Below are 23,932 nucleotides of genomic sequence, written 5' to 3'. Positions count from 1 at the left end.
AGGTAAAGAATCTGCCTGCAATGTGGGAGACCGGGTTCGATCCCTGTGTGGGAAGATCCATGGAGAAGGAATGGCTACTCACGCTAGTATTCTTGCCTGGAGAATCTCATGGATAGAGGAACCTGACAGGCTATAGACCATGGAGCTGCAAAGAGTCAGACACAACCAAGGAATTAATACTTTATGGGCTTCTTTCGTAGCATCGTGATCATCTGGGTCATGAAGATCTTTGCACAGTTCTTCTGTGTATTCTTGCCACCTCTTCTTAATATCTTCTGCTTCTGTTAGGTCCCTACAATTTCTGTCCTTTATTGAGCCCATCTTTGCATGAAATGTTCCTTGGTATCTCTTAATTTTCTTGAAGAGATCTCTAGTCTTTCCCACTCTATTGTTTTCCTCTATTTCTTTGCACTGATCACTGAGGAAGGCTTTATCTCTCCTCGCTATTCTTTGGAACTCTGCATTCAAATGGGTATATCTTTCCTTTTCTCCTTTGCTTTTGGCTTCTCTTCTTTTCACAGCTATTTGTAAGGCCTCCTCAGACAGCCATTTTGCTTTTTGCATTTCTTTTCCTTGGGGATGATCTTGCTCCTCGGACATGACTGAGCGACTGAACTGAACGGAACTGAACTGGTGGCTCAGATGGTAAAGAATCTGCCTGCAATGAGGGAGACCCAAGTTTGATATCTGGGTTGGGAAGATCCCTTGGAGAAGGAAAGGCTACCCACTCCAGTATTCATCCCAAGAGAACTCCATGGACAGAGGAGCCTGGAGGGCTACAGTCCATAAGGTCGCAAAGAGTCAGACACGACTGAGCAACTAACACTTTCACTTTCACTTCATTGGTAAGTTACCCCAAAAGAGAAAACATGTTCCACAAGGAAAGGGCTGACCCCAGACTGACTTTCAGTGGCTCATATGCTAGTCTTTCTCATCTGGGAAATTTATTATTCGTAATAACCACTCACCTTTCAATGTTTGATAATTAGACAAAATAATGACAACATCAAAGAAACTTTTACCAGCTGTACAGAATTACACAGATGATAGTAACTTTGGTATTTACAGAATTCTTTCATGTACACTATCATACTCAAATTGTAATTGTTAATGTGCAAAGCCTATTATAAAATGCTCTGTAATTAATTGGTAGCTTAAGGGAAACTAATGAAAAGAAAGCAACAGCAAATCTTAAAATTTTCCTGAGGATTAAAGAAAAGAATTAATTCATGCAGAGCCTACTTCAGTCAAGCTAAAGCCCAAAGAAAATTAAGAATTTGAGCAATTGCTTATTTGTCACCATCCCACTTCCTCTTTATACACATATATATTCTTTTTATATTCTTTTCCATTATGGTTTAGCCCAGGATATTGAATATAGTTCCCTGTGCTGTATAGGACCTTGCTGTTTATCTATTCTATATATAATAGCTTCATCTGCTAATCCCAAATTCCCAGTTCTTCCCTCCCCCACACCCCTCCCACTTGGCAACAAGTCTGTTTTCTTTATCTGTGAGTCTGTTTTTGCTTCATAGATGCGTTGATTTGTGTCATATTTTAGATTCCACATATAAGCAAGATCAGAATGGCCATCATTAGGAAGTCTATAAACAACAAATGATGGAGAGCATGTAGAGAAAGAGAATCCTCTTACACTGTTCATGGGAAGGTAAACAGGTACAGCCAGTATGTAAAACAGTATGCATATCCTAAAAAGCTAGATTATATGGCCATATAATCCAGCAGTCCCACTCTCAGCATATATCCAGACAAACCTATCCTTCAAAAAGATACCTGATGCCTATGTCCATAGCAGAACTATTTACAATAGCCAAGACATGGAAACAGCCTAATTGTCCATAGACAGATGAATGGATGAAGATGATGTGGTGCATATATACAGTGGAATACTACTCAGCCATCAAAAGAGTTTGATTCCTGGTTGGGGAGCTGAGATCTCACATACCTCGTGGCCAGAAAACCAAAACAGAAAACAGAAACAATATTGTAACAAATAAAGACTTCAGAAAAAGAAAATTAGAAGAGGGTAAAAAATATTTCAAAAGACATATCTGGTGAAGGAGTGTTATCCTTCCAAATATATAAAGAACTCTAAGAACTCAACAATAAAAACAAATAACTCAATTAAAAATGGACCAAAGACTTTGACAATCACCTCATAAGGCAAATAAGCATATGAGAGGATGCTCTATACCATGTCATTCTGTTCAGTTTAGTCACTCAGTCGTGTCCGACTCTTTGCAACCCCATGAATCGTAGCACGCCAGGCCTCCCTGTCCATCACCATCTCCCGGAGTTCACTCAGACTCACGTCCATCAAGTCAGTGATGCCATCCAGCCATCTCATCCTCGGTCGTCCCCTTCTCCTCCTGCCCCCAATCCCTCCCAGCATCAGAGTCTTTTCCAATGAGTCAACTCTTCACATGAGGTGGCCAAAGTACTGGAGTTTCAGCTTTAGCATCATTCCTTCCAAAGAAATCCCAGGGCTGATCTCCTTCAGAATGGATTGGTTGGATCTCCTTGCAGTCCAAGGGACTCTCAAGAGTCTTCTCCAACACCACAGTTCAAAAGCATCAATTCTTGGCGCTCAGCCTTCTTCACAGTCCAACTCTCACATCCATACATCACCACAGGAAAAACCATAGCCTTGACTGCTGCTGCTGCTGCTAAGTCGCTTCAGTCGTGTCCAACTCTGTGTGACCCCAGAGACAGCAGCCCACCAGGCTCCCCCGTCCCTGGGATTCTCCAGGCAAGAATACTAGAATGGGTTGCCATTTCCTTCTCCAATTCATGAAAGTGAAAAGTGAAAATGTAGTCGCTCAGTCGTATCCGACTCTTAGTGACGCCACAGACTGCAGCCCACCAGGCTCCTCCATCCATGGGATTTTCCATGCAAGAGTACTGAAGTGGGTGCCATTGCCTTCTCCATAGCCTTGACTAGATGGACCTTAGTCGGCAAAGTAATGTCTCTGCTTTGAATATGCTCTCTAGGTTGGTCATAACTTTTCTTCCAAGGAGTAAGCGTCTTTTAATTTCATGGCTGCAATCACCAACTGCAGTGATTTTGGAGCCCCAAAAAATAAAGTCTGACACTGTTTCCACTGTTTCCTCATCTAGCATGTCATTAAGGAAATGCAAATTAAAGGAACAATGTGATGCCACCACATACCTCTAAAACGGCCAAAATCTAGAACACAAAACTGAAGCCATGAATTGTGTGGAGGCAAGGGTGTAAGAGAAATATCTGTACCTTTTTGTCAAGTTTGTTGTATACCTAAAACTAGTCTTTAAAAAAAAAATAGGTCTTGAAAAAAAATCTAATCTAGCTGATGACATAAGTAATAAGAACAATTTGCTTTCACTGTTAGTTCACTTGTGACCAGGATTCAATCCTGACCAAATACTGACCGGACAGGCAGCCTCCTCTGCCCTTATAACTCTATTTTCATCTTTCTAAAGTCTTCTAGCTTTCTCAGAGTTGACTCACTTCTCTGTCCAGAATTTCTGAGAACTATGATTTTTCCCAAGGAATGACATAGAATATTAGTATTTGAAAAACCTTTCAACTTCTTCCCAATACTTAAACTGTTCCTACAAATCTAAAGCTATATTTCCTCCATAAGAGTAATCCTAGGGACATCCCTGGGTTGTTCAGTGTTTGGGAATCTGCCTGCCAGTGCAGGAGACGTGAGTTCAACTCCTGGTCCAGGAAGATCCCTCATGCTGCAGGGCAAGTAAGCCTGCCAGCGACAGCTACGGAGCCCGGGCACCCTAGGGCCTGAGGACTGCAGCAAGAAGCCAGAGCAATGGGCAGCCTGTGCACAACTAGAGAGCAGCCCTTGTAGAGAAGACCCAGCACAGAAAGATAAACAAAGTAAAAACAATAATTAGAAGAGGAATATTTCCTTTTTTTTAAAAAAAAAGGAATATTTCTAGTGATAAAAGTCTAATTCAGTAGGCAGTGAGATTAACATGGAAAACAACTGATTGGACTAGCTAATAACATGGATCAAATGGCTACAACGAGCTGACTATAACAGTAACTCATTTTATAGCATTGTGTAAAATTTTTACAGACTTTACAAATTCCCCTCATAAATTCATATCTTGCAAAATATTTGTGTCAGCAAAATATTCTGGTCCTTCAGGACTTGCCCAGCAGTACAATGGTTAGAATTCCACCTTCCCAATGCAGGGGGTGGAGGTTCGAGCCCAAGCTGGGGAACTAAGGTCCCTGGGTGTGGCCAAAAAAAATTTTTTTAATACCCTGGTCCTTCAAACAGTTTTAAGAGATGGGCAAACTAAGGTGCCCACTTTAACAATGGTACTCATTTAGATGAGGACATTGCAACTTAGAGAAAAGCTAAATAACTTGAAGAAGAATACACAGCAGCAAATAGAAACTTGAACTTGGGTCTTCTGTTTCCATATCTATCACTTTTCCTATTATCCTATCATACCCTCATATGATGCACTTTAGCGTTCTTATAGAACTTCACAGATCTCCTAAGTGCCTTCTCCTACATTTTCTCATTTCTCCCACAAAGATAACTTTCTAATAGAATCACATTTTAAAAGATATTCTTCTTAAACTAAAGGATTAGTCACATTTCAGGCAGTATGACAAATCCATGGGTGATTTATTTTGAGTCTTTCAACATAGGGAGCCATATGCTCCCAAGAATGTACCAAATAACACTAAAAAGAGAAATTTAACCTAGATAAGAGGGATGATCCTTTAACTTGGAGATGGGTTAGGAAAAAAACATGGACATTTTCGAGTTACCTATTCCTCTATTTCTTAAGAAAAAGTGCAAAGAACTTCATAAAAGATAATTTCATTAAGATTTTTAAGACTTAGGGAACATAACATTTTGTTAGCAATTTATACTCAGTACTTTCCTAGACACAGAAGCTCACTGTAAGAAGTAAGTGTTGGTTAAAAACAAAGAAAGAGGACATATTCCTTGTGTCATAAAGAATTTATAGGACAAAGCAAAATATCAACATAGACAAAATCATATATAATAAAAGTAGCCACAGACTTCAGAGTGAGGGAATGATCAGCTGGGGCTGAGGAGTCACTCGAAAGTTTTCAGGAGGTGGGAAGGTTCACAAAGCTCCTTTGGTGATATGACAGAGGGGAGCATTTTGTGTTTTGTGTGGCATGAGCTTCCCAAGAAACTGGTTATATTACACAGTATATAATGTAATTTTCTAATGTACATAAGAAACCAGGAAGAAAACTGCCTTGTTGGTAAGAATGAGAAGATGAGAAGCAATAGGAGCTGGGAGTCTCTCTTTTCTGACTAAGATGTGGAACTTGGAATGGCATGGTAGCCAGTCATACCCTACCGGAAAGTTAAGATATGAAGATGTTTTCATAGGAAAATTGTTTTCATATGTTTTCATAGTTAAGAAAAAAATGTTTCTGTTCTGTTCAAACAGAGCAAGCGTTCTGTTTGCTGTGTGTAGAAGCAATGAGGAGGAGCCAGAATGTTGTGTAAGAAGACCACGTGTAATAACAACAACCTACAGGCAGTGTGCTAGGCACCAGAGCTTCCAGCAGAACAATCTCATCCTGTTTCCAATGTGTTCCCAAAAGGCAGCAGGGGATAAGGTGGAAGCCCACCATACCCTGTGTGGGTGAGAGAAGATTTCTGGAGGAAATATGGGAACTGATGCGAAGAGTGGCTACGTGTGAGTCAGCAATGGGGAGGGATGCTGAAGACGGCATTCACAACAGAGAGCAATGTCCATGCAGAAAGAAGGAGATGGGGGAGAGCCAGTTGGAGCATCACTGAGAGAAGGAAGTGGAAATGTGGCTAAAAGTCCTGAGGATGAAAACAACCAGCAGAGAAATGCAGGGGAAAGGGCAAAACTGAGAGAAAATGTGAACCAGGAAGTAAATGCCCTTGTTGATAAGAACGAGAAGATGAATAAGAAAATATTAGCAGGACTTGGTTACTGAATGGCACTGGAGGATAAAAGAGATGATAAAAAAGTCCCAAATGCTGTGAGTCTTGGGGACCGAAAGAATGAGAGTAGTGTTGGCTATAACGGAAAGGCAGGAAAGTACTGTTTGAGGAAGGAAGAGAAGCTAATCTTGACCTCCCTCTTGATATATTTCAGGTAACATTAGAACACACAGGTGTCAGGTGGGGAAGAATTTGGGGATTGAAGAGCATGTGAAATTGGAGGATGGGGCTAAGATGAGAGCTGGAGACAGATTTAGGGGTAGTCTAGACACAGGTGGAAGCTAAGACCAGGTGTACATGAATTACTTGAAGGAATTCAATGTATTTGAGAATATAAATTATTTTCTAATAGAACTCACACACACATAGAATAGATCAGAGTATGGCATAACCCTATTGTACGCCTCCTTCAGACATTTGGAGTACAATTAACAAAGGAGCATAGTGCTGGTAAACTAGAGCTACTGACTCTTATGTGTCAATATCCAGTTGGTGGACTTCCCTGGTGGTCCAGTGGTTAAGACTCCCCTGCCAAAGCAGAGGACAGGGGTTCAATTCTTGGTCCAGGAACTAAGATCCCACATGCCTGGAGGCCAAGTTATCCTAGGCACCAACTGGAGAGCCTGCATACGACAACTAAGACCTTATTCAGCCAAATAAATATTTTTTAAAAATATATCTAGTTGGTTTCTAGTCAAGAACTATGAGATCGACACTTCTCAACTACTTATTAAGATCTACTATGAAATTTGCTTTTATTCTCTCCACAAAACTTTTTTACTTGTACAGAAAATTTCAAGAGATACAAATATATCTAGTGAGATATCTGTCTAGACATCAAATATCTTTTGATAAAAGAATATCTTGAGGATTAGTTGAATTTTAACACACATATACCATATTTCCAATAAAACATAAATAGGCTTTAGAAATTAAAGAAACTTAATATAGCAATTATATATTGAACCCTAGCTCACCTGATTTGAAAAACTTTTAGATAAAATTATTATCTAATTTTTCAGGTCTAATAATTTTCCCTAAGTTAAATCAATGGGATATGTATGAAAAGTTATAGATAAAGTAATAAACCTAATACCAAAGTAACCACTAACATAATTTACTCTGAATCATCTATTAGTGACCTGGGTAATTTTACTATTTTTACTAGGTTACCAGGTTAAACTAGACATCTGAAAAAATAGGCTCCAATAAGAAATTCAAATAGCTCCTGCCATTCTTGAAAATAAAAGAATATCCCTTCACAGAGTAAATAGACATAGCCTTTCATTTTAGGTGGTCCCAAGGATAGGTACTGATGACTAATATCGGGCAGATATTTTTGACAGGCACTTTCCAGGATATTATAATATTACAAAAGAGAAACATCTACTGAAGTCAATTCTGTGTATAAGTTTGTGTGCTCAGTTGCTCAGTCGTGCGTGTCTGACTCTTTGCTACCCCGTGGACCGTAGGCTCCTCTGTCCATGGAATTTTTCAGGAGTGGGTTGGAATTTACACCTCCAAGGGATCTTCCCAACCCAGGGATTGAACCCGAATCTCCTGAGTCTTCTGAATTGGCAGGCGTATTCTTTAATACTGTGCTACCTGGGAAACCCAAATTCAGTTCTACCACTCACCTTTTGAGGAATTTGAACCTTACTAGTTAGAATTCATATTTTGTTGTTTGCAATAAATAAGTACTGTACTAACCTCTGGATATATAACCACTATAATATTTATTTTAGTAAGCTATAAAGAGCAGCAGGGCTTCCTTTATGGCTCAACTGGTAAAGAATCTGCCTGCAGTGTTGGAGACCTGGGTTCAATCCCTGGGTTGGGAAGATCCCCTGGAGAAGGGAAAGGCTACCCACTCCAGTATTCTGGCCTAGACAATTCCATGGACTGTACAGTCCATGGGGTCGCAAAGAGTCGGACACAACTGAGCCACTTTCACTCACTCACTCAAAAAGCAGCAAGTATAATTTTATCTTCAAAACAAAATAGGTCAAATACTTCAAGGAATTAGTGTGAGATTTAGAAAGAGACTAATTTTCCAGATGATTTAACTGACGACCTGTTGAAACAGAGTTTTATTTTCTATGAGATAATTAATGAAGGTTTGTGAAGTGAAAGTCGCTCAGTTGTGTCTGACTCTTTGCGACCCCACAGACTATACAGTCCATGGAATTTTCCAGGCTGAATACTAGAGTGGGTAGCCTTTCCCTTCTCCAGGGTATCTTCCAAACCCAGGGATCGAACCCAGGTCTCCCGAATTGCAGGCAGATTCTTTATCAGCTGAGCCATCAGAGAATCCCAAGAATACTGGAGTGGGTAGCCTATCCCTTCTCCAGCGGATCTTCCCAACCCAGAGATCAATCCCAAGTCTCCGCACTGCAGGCAGATTCTTTACCAACTGAGCTATGAGGTAAGCCTTTATAGCTTAAGGCTTAAAGCTCTGTAAAAAAGTGAGTGGCATTATAAATGGCTGGAAGTGTATTATCAAGGAGATTTGTATCTATAGATGCTGGAGAGGAAAAGGTAAGCAGCAAGGCTGCATACTTTTCTCTGTCAGAAGGAGAGAAAAACCCTCAGATCTCTTTGTTGAACATGCTATGTTGGGGGTCCCACCATCTTTACTCTGGATGAATTGTTAGGTTTCCTAGGACACAGAAGCTATTACACTGGTGCTTACATTTTGTTACAATGAAAGGATACAGGCTAAATTCAACATGCAGAAAAGGCACATGGGGCAAAATTCAGGAGAAACCAAGCACAAGTTACCAGGTGTCTTCTCTCCGTGGAGTAGCAGAGACCCGTCTAATTCTCCTGGCAAAGATGCACGTAAAAAAAAAAAAAAAAAAATACTGCCACCTGGGACGCACACCCAAGTGTTGGTGTCCAGGGCTTTTACTGATCTCACCCACTCCAGTGTCCCCTACCTCAAGCAAAAACAAGATAGTCAAACATGGAGCCCTTCATTAGCATAAACTATCTGGTCAAATCAGCAAGGTCTCAGACATACAACACCTTTATCCAGCAGAATAGTGCCAAGATTCAGCACTCATCTCCCAGGAGCCTGTCAAGGTAATCGTGAAGACTGGCCTTTTGGGGGATGTGCAGGGATAGAGCCTCCCAGGCCTGCTGGGGCACATGCATTAATGACAAGACTTCCCAGTAAGCATACAAATGGTATTTACTAGGAATGGAAAGATAATGGCGAGAAATCTATACCTATAAAATGTTGTTAGGAGGACAAATACTACGTATATGCTTATTCACTCAGTTGCGTCCAGCTTTTTGCTATCCCATGGATTGTAGCCCACCAGGCTCCTTTGTCCATGGGATTTCTCAGGCAAGAATACTGGAGGGGGCTCCATGCCCTCCTCCAAGGGATCTTCCCAACCTGGGAAACAAACCCACATCTCTTGCATCTCCTGCATCGCAGGTGGATTCTTTACCATCTGAGCCACCAGGGAAACCTTGTGCATGCTATTTATTATAAATAAACTTAAAATTTACAGATTTATGGGTGAGATGGTTTGCTACAAAATGAGAAATGATCATACAACAGGTAATTAACAGAGTGTGTAGAAGAAAAGTTTCATAACCAAAACTATACCCTTTGTTTGAACAGTGTCTGCAGTCAAAGTGAAAGTGAAAGTCACTCAGTCACGTCCAACTCTTTGTGACCCCGTGGACTATAGAGTCCATGGAATTCTTCAGGCCAGCAAACTGGAGTGGGTAGCCTTTCCCTTCTCCAGAGGATCTTCCCAACCCGAGGATTAAACCCAGGTCTCCCCCCTTGCACGCAGATTCTTTACCAGCTGAGCCACAAGGGAAGCCCAAGAATACTGGATAGGGTAGCCTATCACTTCTCCAGAGGATCTTCCTGACCCAGGAATTGAACCGAGGTTGCCTGCATTGTAGGCGGATTCTTTACTAAATGAGATATCAGGGAATGACTGCAGAGATTGCTTATAAGGAAACTCGTCTGTTTAATCTAAAACCAAAATTTATCCTACTGCAGGAGAACAGGGACATTTTTGGAAGCTCTGCTGAGTTACCACTCAGACATTTCCAAGACTATTTATTTGTGCCTGATGTTTCCCTGAGTTTTTGAATCATTAGTCAAGTTTGGTGCTGGTTAAGAGCTAGAATTCAAGAGTCTAAATTGAGGATTCAAGCCTCTGCTGTGTTCACAAGGACATGAGATAACTCCTCTCTGATTTAAGACACATTGTTCTAGGTTTGAATCGAATGGTGCAAGATCAAGATAGCAAATAAATGGGTAATATAACAACCTTGGAAAAGAGAGAAGTCCTTTAAACATTGTTAGTGGAACGTTCTAATCACATTCCGAAACCACATCCATGTACCCAATAAGTAGACTCCCTAAATAAAGATGTAATGTCCCTAAAGAAGTCCTAAAGAAGGACTTCCCAGGTGGCTCAGTGGTAAAGAATTAACCTGCCCCAGGTTCGATGCAGGATACAGGATGCTTGGGGCTGGTGCACTGGGATGACCCAGAGGGATGATACGGGGAGGGTGGTGGGAGGGGGTTCAGGATGGGGAACACGTGTACACCACTGGCAGATTCATGTTGATGTATGGCAAAACCAATACAATATTGTAAAGTTAAAAAAAAAAAAAAAGAAGAAGAAGAATTAACCTGCCAATGCAGGAGATGTGGGAGAAAATTTTGATCCTAGGGTCAGGAAGTTCCCCTAGAGTAGGAAACGGCAACCCATTCCAGTATTCTTGCCTGGAAAATTCCATGGACAGGGGAGCCTGGCGAACTATGGTCTATAGGGTTGCAAAGAGTCAGATGTGACTGAACAAACACACACACACACACACACACACACACACACACACACACACAAAGAAGCTTTTCCTTTTGGACCCAAGAGTGTGACTGTCTTCTTCTTTCTGTATTTAAGACTCTGTGTCTAAGGACACACATTTAACTCATCCACTAAGTCACCATGGTAACTAGAAATGGGTGAAGCACTGACAGAGGCTGCTACAAAAAATAAACACTTTCAACCAATCATTGCTGTAAACCCACAGTGAGTTTGTAGTTTGGTTTCTTGCATATAACATGTGTTTGACTTTCATGACTATTCTGGCAGCAGATTCTTTTTTTTTAATTTAAATTTATTAGATTTTTAAAGAGAATTCCAAGGAGTACTGACATATACCCTGTATATTGAAAAGTAAGAAACATCATTGTTTCATACAAAGTAGTAATAGCAGTGTTTATAAAATATATAACTAACAAGAAAAAATAAAATAAATTATATATATTAGGGGGAAGGGGTGGGAGGTGAGAGGGAGGTTCAAGAGAGACGGGACATATGTATACCCATGGCTGATTCATGTCGATGTATGGCAGAAACCAATACAACAGTGTAAAGCAATTATCCTTCAATTAAAAGTAAATACAGAAAAAATTGTATAAGACAAAGCCTAATTTTGTAAATTATACTAAGTAAATATAAAATTCTAAATAAATCTAAAAAATATGTCAAATCTGGTTTGGAGATGGTATGTATACTAAAAATATTTTGGGATTTAACTCCCTGACATAACACCAGTACAAGCTAAAGCTGTTTTCGAAAAACTTATGTCTGAAACTATGGAGTTTTAAGCTAAAAACACTACTGGGTTATTTTTATAATTTCTATGTTTTGTTTATGCATGACAAGAGGGGACAGATTTCAGGCTGCTATTTGCAAGCACTCTGCAAATAGCACACTGTGGGTGCAGATAGGCCCTTTATTATCAATAAATGAAAAGCCAAATTGAAAAAAAAAAAAAGAAGCATCACCATTTCATTACTGATAATGAAGATGTATCTGTTATGGTACTTAAAGTAATTCATTCTGGGAGAAAAAGAAATTAATATTTCTAAACAAAATGCCTAGGGTAGTAATTTTTTTCCCATGATAGCTGTGGCTTAAAGAATATTTAAAAAAAAAACCCAAATTAATTTTCTATTATTTGATTTTATTTTTAGGTTGAATGATAAATTTCTTTCTATTACTAAGTCACTTGTATTATTACTATTATTATTCACTGGATGATAAATACTTCCAATGAATATGTTCTGATGTGTGGCATTTGGAGACCAAGAAAAATATGAGCACCCTCTCAAAAACAGGACTAAAAGCAACTTGCATATCTTTGTCTACTAGGTTTAAAGGCAGTGGCTCAGACAGTAAAGCATCTGTCTACAATGCAGGAGACCTGGGTTCAATCCCTGGGTCAGGAAGATCCACTGGGGAAGGAAATGGCAATCCCCAAATAATATTTATTGAATACCTACTATGTGCCAGATGCTCTTCTAGGTTGTGGCAATACTGCAACTTTTAAAAAACTAAGAAAAAAACTTTATCCAAGGATCTTAAAATTTTACTCATTGATAGTTTTCAATAAAGCATCAATGTTTGACCCCACTGTGGTAGAGGGAACAGCAGAGTCAATTTAACCACAATTCACAGCTTCTTCTTGGGGTTCACATACAGTCTAGACCTGGCAGGAAGGTGCTATTCCAGAGCTACGTACGGACAGCAACCTGCAAGCTAACACAAGCTAAATCCTATTTATAAGCTAGAAATTAAAAGATGTATTTAATTATCGGTTCTCTGGTGCTTCTGTTATCTTTTGGTATTTATGAGAGTTAATAAACTGCCATGGTTTCCACAAATATAACTGGCAGTAATCCATAATTGATTGAGTTAATTAAGCAGAACAATTGTCAAGAGCTAAAAATAAACTGAAGGAAGAATTTTAATGAATGTGTATGGATGGAGCAGCACCAAAGAGTGTAGGCAGTCAATTTTCAGATTTTCCCTAGTAAATGGTGTGTTTCCCTAGCAAATGCTTGTTCTTAATATATTATTCTATAAAGTAAGCATATTCCTAACATTCAGAGTAATACAAAATAAATTTTTAGAAATTCAGTCTTTCCCAATAGCTTGACTATGTAATCCTTTTTAAAAATAATTATTTATGTACTTATTTATGTTGGCTGTGCTGGGTCTTCTTTACAGTGTGCAGGCTTTGCTACTTGCAGCACACATGGCGTGGTTGCAGCATGTGGGATCTTAGTTTCCTAGTCAGAGATCGAACCCTGGCCTCCTGCAATGGGAACATGGAGTCTTAAGCACTGGACCTCTAGGGAAGTCCCTGTGATACTTTCTGATGCTTAAATTATCATATAATTAAATTATCTTCACATTATGAATGCCCTTTTATTAATAATCATCTTTTGATTCTAAGATGAAGGTGGCAAAAATGTTGATGCTAGGGTTGCTTTATTCAATTCAACATATTCATTAAAAGTTCAAATATTCTTTTGTTGCTTTATTATGTATGCTATGCTCCAAGGAATCTGAGCTACAGGATATTCCCTGCTTACATCCATGAGTACTTACTAGGTATCAGACCCCAGATAAGGACAACAATAACCAAAGACTAGAAGCAGAGCCTCAGGGATTTGGGCATTGAATTGGTATGCCTCATATTCTAATAGGAGAAGGAAATGCTAATAGGGCTTCCCTGATAGCTCAGCTGGTAAAAAATCAGCCTGTAATGCAGGAGACCCAGGTTCAATTCCTGGGTCAGGAACATCTGCTGGAGAAGTGATAGGCTACCCAATACAGTATTCTTGGACTTCCCACTAGTAAAAAATCTGCCTGCAATGCAGGAGACCTGGGTTTGATCCCTGGGTTGGGAAGATCCCCTGGAGAAGGGAAAGTCTACCCACTCTAATATTCTGGCCTGGAGAATCCCACGGACAGTATAGCCCATGGGGTCGCAAAGAGTTGGACACAACAGAGCAACCTTCACTTTCATATCCTAATATGTTTGGTCATCATTGTTGATGGTTTTCTTTCTAAAGTTTACTTCATCTATCATGTTTATTTCACTAATTCTACTTAGTCTATTCCAGAGCAGTTACTCTTACATTGTATTTCAAACCACACAATCCATAAACATATATTTCATGCAAATACAGAGAATTTCAGGAGTTAAAAAATCTAGATGCCAACACAGAGTATGTACATAGGGAGATAAATATGACCTAACAGTTTACCCCAAGTCTTGATGGAATGGAATTCATGAGTGGACACAGCAGAAGAGATTTCATGGCAGTGTTGAGCGATGGCATGAAATGTCACCTGAGGTGAGGTCTTCCTGAAAGTATGTGTGAAATTCCAGCTCTAGTAGTGTTGGAACCAGTGCTATTGGTCTTAAGCTTTTGTGAGTTCATGACGTCATCTACTACTATGTAGTCTATTTCCTCAAGGAGTCAATGAATGGGATTTGAGAGAGCCTTGCACCTAAATCCAGGTTCTGTTACTCCCAGGATCATCTGTGATCCTAGAATAAGTTACTTAATCCTTAAGCACCAGTTTCCTGCTTTTTGTAAAGCAAAGCAGAGGTGAAAGATACCTATATCAGAGATTTGTTGCAATGATGGAGTGAGTGACTGAAACAGATGTGGTCTCTCCTTTTCAGAGAATAGTCAAGTAAAAAGATTACTATACCCATGGACTGTAGCCTGCCAGGCTCCTCCGTCCATGCAATTCTCCAGGCCAGAATACTGGAGTGGGTAGCAGTTCCCTTCTCCAGGGGATCTTCCCAACCCAGGGATCAAACCCAGGTCTCCCACATTGCAGGCGGATTCTTTACCAACTGAGCCACAAGGGAAGCCCAAGAATACTGGAGAGGGTAGCCTATCACTTCACCAGTGGATCAAATCCAGGTCGCCTACACTGAAGGTAGATTCTTTAGCAGATCTCCCAAACTGAAGGTGGATTCTGAGCCACCAGGAAAGCCCAAGAACACTGGAGTGAGTACCCTATCCTTTCTCTAGCAGATCTTCCTGACTCAGGAATTGAACTTGGATCTCCTGCATTGCAGGCAGATTCTTTACCAGGTGAACTACCAGGGAAGCAAAATCTCCTGAATGTCATTTTGACTCAGTCGTGTTCATTATGAGAAATGATCTAACTGCAAAGAACAGAGCCACACTTCTAATGAGAGATAAAATTCTAACATGAATAAGTGACTTGTCATTTCTGACAAGGAATTTTTCCTGCAGGTATCAGAGCAGCAGAATCAGGAGCTCCACTGATTGAGAAGGTAGGGACAGAGAATGTACTGCTGCTGCTGCTGCTGCTAAGTCGCTTCAGTCGTGTCCGACTCTGTGCGACCCCATAGACAGCAACACACCAGGCTCCACCTACTGGGGGGAGATTTTTAGGAGGGTGTGAAAAATGAAAGTGAAGTCGCTCAGTCGTGTCTGACTCTTCGAGATCGCATGGACTGCAGCCTACCAGGTTCCTGGTCCATGGGATTTTCCAGTACTCCTGACATCTTATGACTTTCTGAGGTGATAGCTGCACCTTGAGGAGAAGGCAATGGCACCCCACTCCAGTACTCTTGCCTGGAAAATCCCATGGGCAGAGGAGCCTGGTAGGCTGCAGTCCATGGGGTCGCAAAGTCGGACACGACTGAGCTACTTCACTTTCACTTTTCACTTTCATGCATTGGAGAAGGAAATGGCAACCCACTCCAGTGTTCTTGCCTGAAGAATCCTAGGGACGGGGGAGCCTGGTGGGCTGCCATCTATGGGGTAGCAAAGAGTCGGACACAACTGAAGTGATTTAGCAGTAGCAGTAGCATAGTGTTATAATTCAGGAACTGCCTGTTGGATTAACATTTTAACTTAAAAGTTTTATCAATTATTAATTACCTCTTAAATAGAACATCAATTCTTTTCCCTTACCTGTTGTGGGCTAAATTTTGTATCCCAAAATTCAAGTGCTGAAACCTTAATCCCCAGTGTGATGATATTTGGAGGTGGCATTTTGGGGATATCATTAGGTGAGGAGAGTAGAGCCCTCTTGATGGGGTTAGTGTTCAGAAGAAGAGTCCCAAGAGAGCTGAGCTCTCTTTGTGCCATGTTAGGCTACTGCTAGAAGGTGGCTGTCTGCCAACCAGAAAGAGGGCCTTCACTAGCAACAAAATTTGCCAGCACCCTAGATGTGCAGATGACACCACCCTTATGACAGAAAGCAAAGAGGAACTAAAGAGCCTCTTGATGAAGGTGAAAGAGGAGAGTGAAAAGCTGGCTTAAAATTCAACATTAAAAAAACTAAAAAAAAAAAAACTAAGATCATGATGGCATCCAGTCCCATCACTTCATGGCAAATAGAAGGGGAAAAAGTAGAAGCAGTAACAGATTTTCTTTTGGGGGGTTCCAAAATCACTGTGGATGGTGACTGCAGCCATGAAATTAGAAGATGCTTGTCTCTTGGAAGGAAAGCTATGACAAACCTAAACAGCATAATAAAAAGCAAAGATATCACTTTGCCAACAAAGATCTGAATAGTCAGAATTATGGTTTTTCCAGTAGTCATATCTGGATGCGAGAGCTGAACTATAAAAAAGGCTAAGCGCCAAAGAATTGATGTGTTTGAACTGTGGTGTTAGAAAGTCCCTTGGACAGCAAGATCAAACCAGTCAATCCTAAAGGAAATCAACACTGAATACTCGCTGGAAGGACTAATGCTGAAGTTGAAGCTTCAAAACTTTGGCCACCTGATGCAAAGAGCCAACTCAGTGCAAAGACCCTGATGCTGGGAAAGACTGAAGGCAAAAGGAGAAGAGGGCGACAGAGGACAAGATGGATCACAGATTCAATGGACATGACCTTGAGTGAACTCTGGGAGATATTGGAGGACAGGGAGGCCTGGCATGCTGCAGTCCATGGAGTTGTGAAGAGTCAGACACGACTGAACAACAGAACAACAACCATCTTCAACTTCCCAGCCACCAGAACTTCAAGAAATAAATGTCCCAGCCTATGGTATTTTGTTAAAGCAGCCTGAACTAAAATATTGCACAAATATATTATTATACTTATTAGCAGTTTCTCTTTTTTGTGTGACTCTCTCTACTTGTCCTCTTTGACTCTTGCACTAATTAGAATTGACTGATGGCAATGTGCCAAGTGCAAAGCATTTCACAAGCATCAATTTATTTAAGCTTCACAACTCAATGTAAGTATTTATTTAGATACCAGTCCAGATGTATATGAAATATAGATGTAATTATACATCTGTCTGTATCTATGTAAATACTGCATCTACAACCATCTGTGTCATCTGGGTATGAAAGCAAAGATAAAAGAAAGCAAAGTGAAATTGTGAGTTGCTCAGTCGTGTATGACTCTGTGATCCCATGGCTGTAGCCTGCCAGGAGACTTGGGTTTGATCCCTGGGTTGGGAAGATCCCCTGGAGAAGGGAAAGGCTACCCACTTCAGTATTCTGACCTGGAGGGTTCCATGGACTGTACATCATGGGGTCACTCAGAGTCAGACACAACTGAGCGACTTTCACCTTCATGTTATCTGTCACGTTTGTTTCTTTATCTTCTGGGTCTAGGTCTTCATCGATCTTTTACTATGAAGTTGGGAGAAATCACATCAAGGCAGAAAGCCAGATTCCCTTTCAAATCCAGAATCCTACAAACAAATCTGACCTAGGAGATTGATTGGCAATATGTGGTTGACAGAAAATGAACCACTGCCAAAAAGACTACAGCCCAGGAGAGAACTGCAGTGTTTCCCAGTCTTTACACTCTGTGATGCCCATAGACTTCATCAGGGTTTCTTCCAGTGATCACAGAGCTTTAATGTAGCAAAGTCCCCAAGTGGAAATGCTGTCACAGAACATAAGAATATTTAAAAATAGTTTTATAGTTTCTATTATATGCATCAATTGCCCTCCAGAAATGTGATTTGCAACCCTATCCATAAAATTTAAGCAATAATTTTAAAAGTACCCATTTGAGCAGCAAAATTGTATTCCATTATTTTAACTTGCATTTCTTTGAATATTAACGAGGGAACATTTTTAACATGCTTATTAACCACTTTTACTGCTTGTTTTTTAAATGACCTGCTCATGTCCTTTACTTAACAGCCCATTCAAAAAATAATGTGTACAATTAAAGGACGCAGTTTCATGGAACAGATCATTTCTCTGTGTTTTTTTAAAGAAAGGCACCAAACAAAAGTATTATTGTCACTATCAGGTAACAGGTGTAACTTGGAGAAAGACAAGTAAAAATACAATTTATCTAATATTTTAAAGCAAAGGTTTTTATTTATGTTCTAGGAGTATTGTCAGGGATAATCCCCTAAGTCTCAGGAAATTGATAGTAAACCCTTTTCCTTGTGGGTTATTACCACCATCCCTCATATCCAAACTTTATGTTCAGCTCTTAGCAACCGATGTTCCTCATTCATTACCTCAATCGAATGCTACATCTCCAGATTCTTTTCCTGGGATTGTTAATAGGCCAGAAGAATTTAGATAAAGAGGCTGAAAACAACCACATTTTTTTATGCTGCACAATATAACTAGAAAAAAATCCAGCTTTAGAGCATCTTTAGAGTTGTTATTGAATGTTGTATGAGTTTCATAAGAATCTTATTTCAACATTTATACAATTCTACCAGGAAATTTCAGGAATTCCTTTCATCTTCTAAAGTGCTTTAGGGTCCATGACAATGTTATTATTTCTCCTTGGTGTATATACCACTCCCCTTGTAAATCTCTTCTTTGTAGCTACATGCAGACCAATAAGCAGAGGTACTGGACTGTTGGAAGAAGTCATCAAGAGGACATGACTACCACTTACATAAGCTGTGTCTGGATAATCAGAAGCTCCCCACCCCCTCCCCAGCCTTGGAATGTACATTCTGCTCACTGTTTCCATAGCTAGAGCCATTTTCAAGGACACAAATTTGAGAGATCAATGGACTGTTGAGACCATCTGGACACTAAACCCAACTAAGGCCTCTATATTCTTTTTAATTTAAAAAATTTTTTGGTCATGCCCTATAGCACATGGGATCTTAGTTCTTTGACCAGGGATGGAACCCATGCTCCCTGCACTGGAAGCACAGAGTCTTAACCACTGGACCACCAGGGAAGTTCCTCTATATCAACTTTTAAGATACTAGGTCACACAGAGTCGGACACGACTGAAGCAACTTAGCAGCAGCAGCAGCAGCAGGCAAATGCAGAGATTACCTCCTATGGCCACCCAAGTCAAGCTTCATTTGGAAGGTCCTATGCTAATTAAACTGGTCTCCTACCAATTTGGAGTGGTCTGCCTCTCTTTGGTCTCTCACCCTCCATGTCCAGGAGCCAGTTTCAGATTTCACCTAGGGAACTCCTAAGGTTTTGAACCAACACAGATACACCCTTATTTCATATCCATGATCTTTAAAAAATTTCTGCCCAAAGTTTCAGAATCAATCGGTATATGCAGTACAAATAATAAAAGGAAAATAGCCCTTGCTTTATATTTGTTACACTTAAAAAGAAAGAAAAATATTTAACACCTTACAACCTCTAACTACTTCCCTTGGGGTAGTTTCTCACTGATGAATTTCTAGAGAACATAACAGTTTGACTGTAGAAAGTCTTGGCACAGAAACTGAGGGTTGGGGTCAGTCCCAGTTCTGCCCATTAGGGTGAAACAGGAAGAGTGAACGTTAGTGCTCAGGTACAGTTTTTAGGCAGACTAGACTAATAATAATGATAAGAGGAACCTCAGATCTCCCAAGGGGATATTAATGGGAAGGCAGAGCAAGGAACTTGGAATGGAATCAATGCTGAAGGCTCAGCTTTATGACTCAGGGGCCACTAACAGCACAAAATGAACCTCAGAGAATAATGGCATCCACTGGTCAATGCTGAACTGATAAACCCCAGGTTGAGTTGGCAGCTGGGTGACCTGTATGGCCAACCAGAGATCCATAAGTACAGAGTCATATCAAAGTTTCCTTGAAATAGCTTAAGCTCTTCCTGCTTCTATCTATGGTTCTATAACTAGAGCAGAAAAGGGCCTAAAGCCTGAAGAAGCCTGTGTTTTTGAGGGGTACAGGAGATCAGACTCAGCAGTGAGATGGAATGGGCAATTTTCCAAGCCAGGTTTCCTGTATACCTGCTCCATTCATACTCTCCGTGCACTACCTGGACAGTTCCTGCACTGATGGAAAAGTTACTTGATTCTCTAAGCTAGTGGATATATAGAATTCAAAGAGGCAGTCTTTTCTTCCTTTAAAAATTAGGTACAGTAAAAACTATTTTGGAAAATAATTTGGCAATTTCTTATCATCTTAAACATATGCTTATCATAGGACCTAGCAATTCCACATCTATGTATTTAGTTAATAAGGTAGCTATTATCACCCCAGTTTTATAAGCGAGTAACCCTACAAGGCTGCATGTAGGGTAAGTGACTTGCCCAGAGTCACAGAGCTAATGAGTTGTGGGAGCTGAAATTGATACTCAGTGTTATGTCCCCTCTTCCTCACCAAACCTGGCATTTCATTATATCAAGGCATCTCTTGAAAAAAAAAAAAAAAAGGAAATAAAAAAGAAATATTTTACCCCAAGTTTAGCTTAGGAAGGTAAAAATGAAACATCTTCTCAAAAATAATTATTCATTATTGTGAAAACTGTATTTTTGTAAATATTTTTATCAGTGATTTTAACATCATTCGTGTTTCTTGTTTCATTAAAATATTTTAATATTTAATACATCAAATCAATTGTTTATGGTATTGACTTCATATAAATGGAGGATGTATGATTATTACTAAAACATTTTACTAGAGCCTTTATAAAAACCAAATTCTTATCTCAAGACCAGTTTCTGAAAGAATGAAACATGCCCATCTGGTTAGCTGTCACGAGTTAAACATGAATTTTTGTTGCTGTTGTTACACAAAACTTTTTTTTCTGGAAAACAATTTTACATTCATTTTCAATTTGTTTACTAGCACAGAATTATAAGTCTGTCAAAGTTACATTTAGTAACTTCTCCATTCTCTAGATATAAACATTAGAAAATGTCTCCCTACTCAGAGGAGAGGTGGGATGATTTGGGAGAATGGCATTCTAACATGTATACTATCATGTAAGAATTGAATCGCCAGTCTATGTCTGACGCAGGATACAGCATGCTTGGGGCTGGTGCATGGGGATGACCTAGAGAGATGTTATGGGGAGGGAGGTGGGAGGGGGGTTCATGTTTGGGAACGCATGTAAGAATTAAGATTTTAAAATTTAAAAAAATGATAATAAAAGTAATTGGTGGGATGGGGAGGGAGGTTCAAGAGGAGGATGTATGTATACCTATGGCTTGACAGAAACAACAAAATTTTGTAAAGTGATTATCCTTTAATTAAAAAATAAATAAATTCAAAAAATAAATTCCATATATATATGCATTAAAAAAAAAAAATGTCTCCCTGGACCTCCGCTCCCCCACTGCGCACGCTCCACTCCACCAAGAGAAGAGCGAGGAGCGCGGCCTTCTCTCGCCTGCTCAGGGGAGAAAGCGCCTTGCTTCGAGTTTGACCCCACCAAGGCGTGAGTGCTCTATGATGCCAAAATTGTCCATGTTTTGTTAGGAAAGACGAAAAAGGCAGAAAGATCCCGTAATATCTGATCCATTTTAATGGTCGGAACAGAAGTTGGGATAGATGAGCAGCAGAGGATCGTGTCCGTGACGCCGATGAAAATCGGAGATTACAGCGGAAATTGGCCCCAAAGGCTGTAGCTCGCCTGAGAAGCACAGGAAGAAAGAGGAAGTGCGGCAGGTTGCCTGGGGTGGACTCTGTCTTAAAAAGCCTCCCTGCTGATGAGAAAGATGAAAACGAAGAAAACTCAATAAACAGTCCCTCTGACAGTGAAGAAAAGGACAGGAAAATAAGGCAAGAAAAAGATATTGAAAAAAGTCGGAAGTGAAGGAAAGACCAGGGCTGCAAGCAAAAAAGGAAATGGAAGAAAGAACAGTAACTATAGAAATCCCTGAAGTTCTGAAGAAGAAGCTTGAGGATGATTGTTACTATATCAACAGGAGGAAATGGTTAGTGAAAGTTCCGTGCCAGACCAACATCATAACTATTTTGGAATCTTCTGTGAAGCATTTTGCTATCAACGCAGGCTTGAGAGGCCAATGAGAGGCCTCGTCACTATCATGCTATGCCACACGCCAACATGAATGGTGCAGCATTCATTCCCAGCAGAAAAGAACGTTGACCTTTGTAAGGAGATGGTGGATGGATTAAGAATAACCTTTGATTACACTCTCCCATTGGTTTTGCTCTATCCATACGAACAAGTTCAGTATAAAAAGGTGACTTCGTCCAAACTGTTTCTTCGGATTACGGAAAGTACCACAAACAATAAGAGGAACCAGGAGGAGCTCTCTCCAAGTCCACCTTTGTTGAATCCATCCACACCACAGTCTACAGAGAGTCAGCCAACCTCAGGCAAACCAACCACGCCCAAAAGGCGCAAAGCCAAGCCGGAAGCGTTACAGTCTCTGAGGCGGGCCACACGCCACTCTGCCAGTTGTGACGGGCTGTCCGAGAGCAGCGCCTCGCCTCAGCCCAAGCGACAGCAGCAGGACATGCCCGCTAGCATGCCCAAGCTGTTCCTGTACATGGAAGAGAAGACATCTGTTCATAGCAGATCATCCTCGCCTGTTCCTCTGACCCCTAGCAAGGAAGGGAGTGCAGTGTTTGCTGGCTTTGAAGGCAGAAGAACCAAAGAAATAAATGAGGTCCTCTCCTGGAAACTTGTACTTGATAGTTATCCTCCAGGTGACCAACCACCTCCACCCTCTTACATTTATGGGGCGCAACACTTGCTGCGTTTGTTTGTGAAACTTCCTGAAATCCTTGGAAAGATGTCCTTTTCTGCGAAGAAACTGAAGGCTTTACTGAAGCACTTTGATCTCTTTCTGAGGTTTTTAGCAGAGTACCGTGATGACTTCTTCCCAGAGTCTGCCTGTGTTGCTGCCTGTGAAGTGCACTACAGCACGAAGAACCCCAGGGTGATTTATTAAGGTTTTGATGGTCCTAGAAGAACAGCTTCTTTATCTATCTCTTGGTTCCCAGTACAGAACTACGGAGTCGGTGGACCTTCTTTACACAGAAAGCAAATGTGACACCCTGGGGGGCTCTGGCAAAAGCGGGTCTATTTGTTTGAGTTGCTTATCTACTGTAGTTATTTCTGTTAAGGATTACCTCCTGGGTGCCTCGATGGTTTCCAACATCCAACCCTTGCCACCATACATGTGATCTGTGATGGCAGGAAAACAGCATCTATGCTCACAATGAATCTTTCATAAACATGTGCTTAGGTTGGGCTGTTTCAGTAGACAAAGGTGCTTGTTAGCAGTGACCATGTCTTTTAGTTATTTGTTAGCATTAAACAAAATCGTTTTGCAAACTTTTCATTCTTGTGATGAGGCTGAGCAACTCCGTCCCACAAATTTTTAGTTTTGCTTGGATACTTCAAAATAGTCCCCGAATATTTTAAAGGGAATTGATATTACTCACAAAAGAAAATTTGCAGCTATACATTTGCTTGTTACAGTTCTTTTTCTATAAAGCCTTGTTTTGGTGATCTAAATAAAGGTTTGCCTGAATGTCTAAGATTTTGTAGCTACACTTGATTGTGTAATATTATGGTTCCTTTTCTGTAAAATGTTATTTTTGGCCATTTCAAATAAATCATTGCCCGTCTTATTGGAAAGGAAAAAAAAAAAAAGAAAATGTCTCTCTGATTAGAGAATTAAAAAATTACTAAAGCTGAGCTCTGCAAATCTATAATATTATGCTTGCAAATAAATCAGAAATGAATATAAAATTGTTTTCAAGGGGGAAAAACAAAGCAATTATACACTTTGTTTAATATAAATAGGCCAAATTTTACCTCTAATTTATTTATTTATTTTTTTAATTTTAGTTTTTATTTTTTAAATTTTAAAATCTTTAATTCTTCCAAACATGAACCCCCTCCACCTCCTCCCCAGAACATCTTTC

The 23,932-nt window shown here is 40.2% G+C and overlaps 1 pseudogene; it reads left to right on the top strand.

Annotated features, from left to right (window-relative positions):
* Positions 1 to 5,992: 5,992 nt before the first annotated feature.
* LOC121818519 (male-specific lethal 3 homolog) lies at positions 5,993 to 23,027 on the top strand (annotated as a pseudogene).
* Positions 23,028 to 23,932: the final 905 nt, after the last annotated feature.

The sequence above is a fragment of the Ovis aries genome, chromosome 2 (assembly GCF_016772045.2).
Source record: "Ovis aries strain OAR_USU_Benz2616 breed Rambouillet chromosome 2, ARS-UI_Ramb_v3.0, whole genome shotgun sequence".
Lineage (NCBI taxonomy): Eukaryota > Metazoa > Chordata > Mammalia > Artiodactyla > Bovidae > Ovis > Ovis aries.
This window is presented reverse-complemented; position numbering and strand designations above follow the sequence as displayed.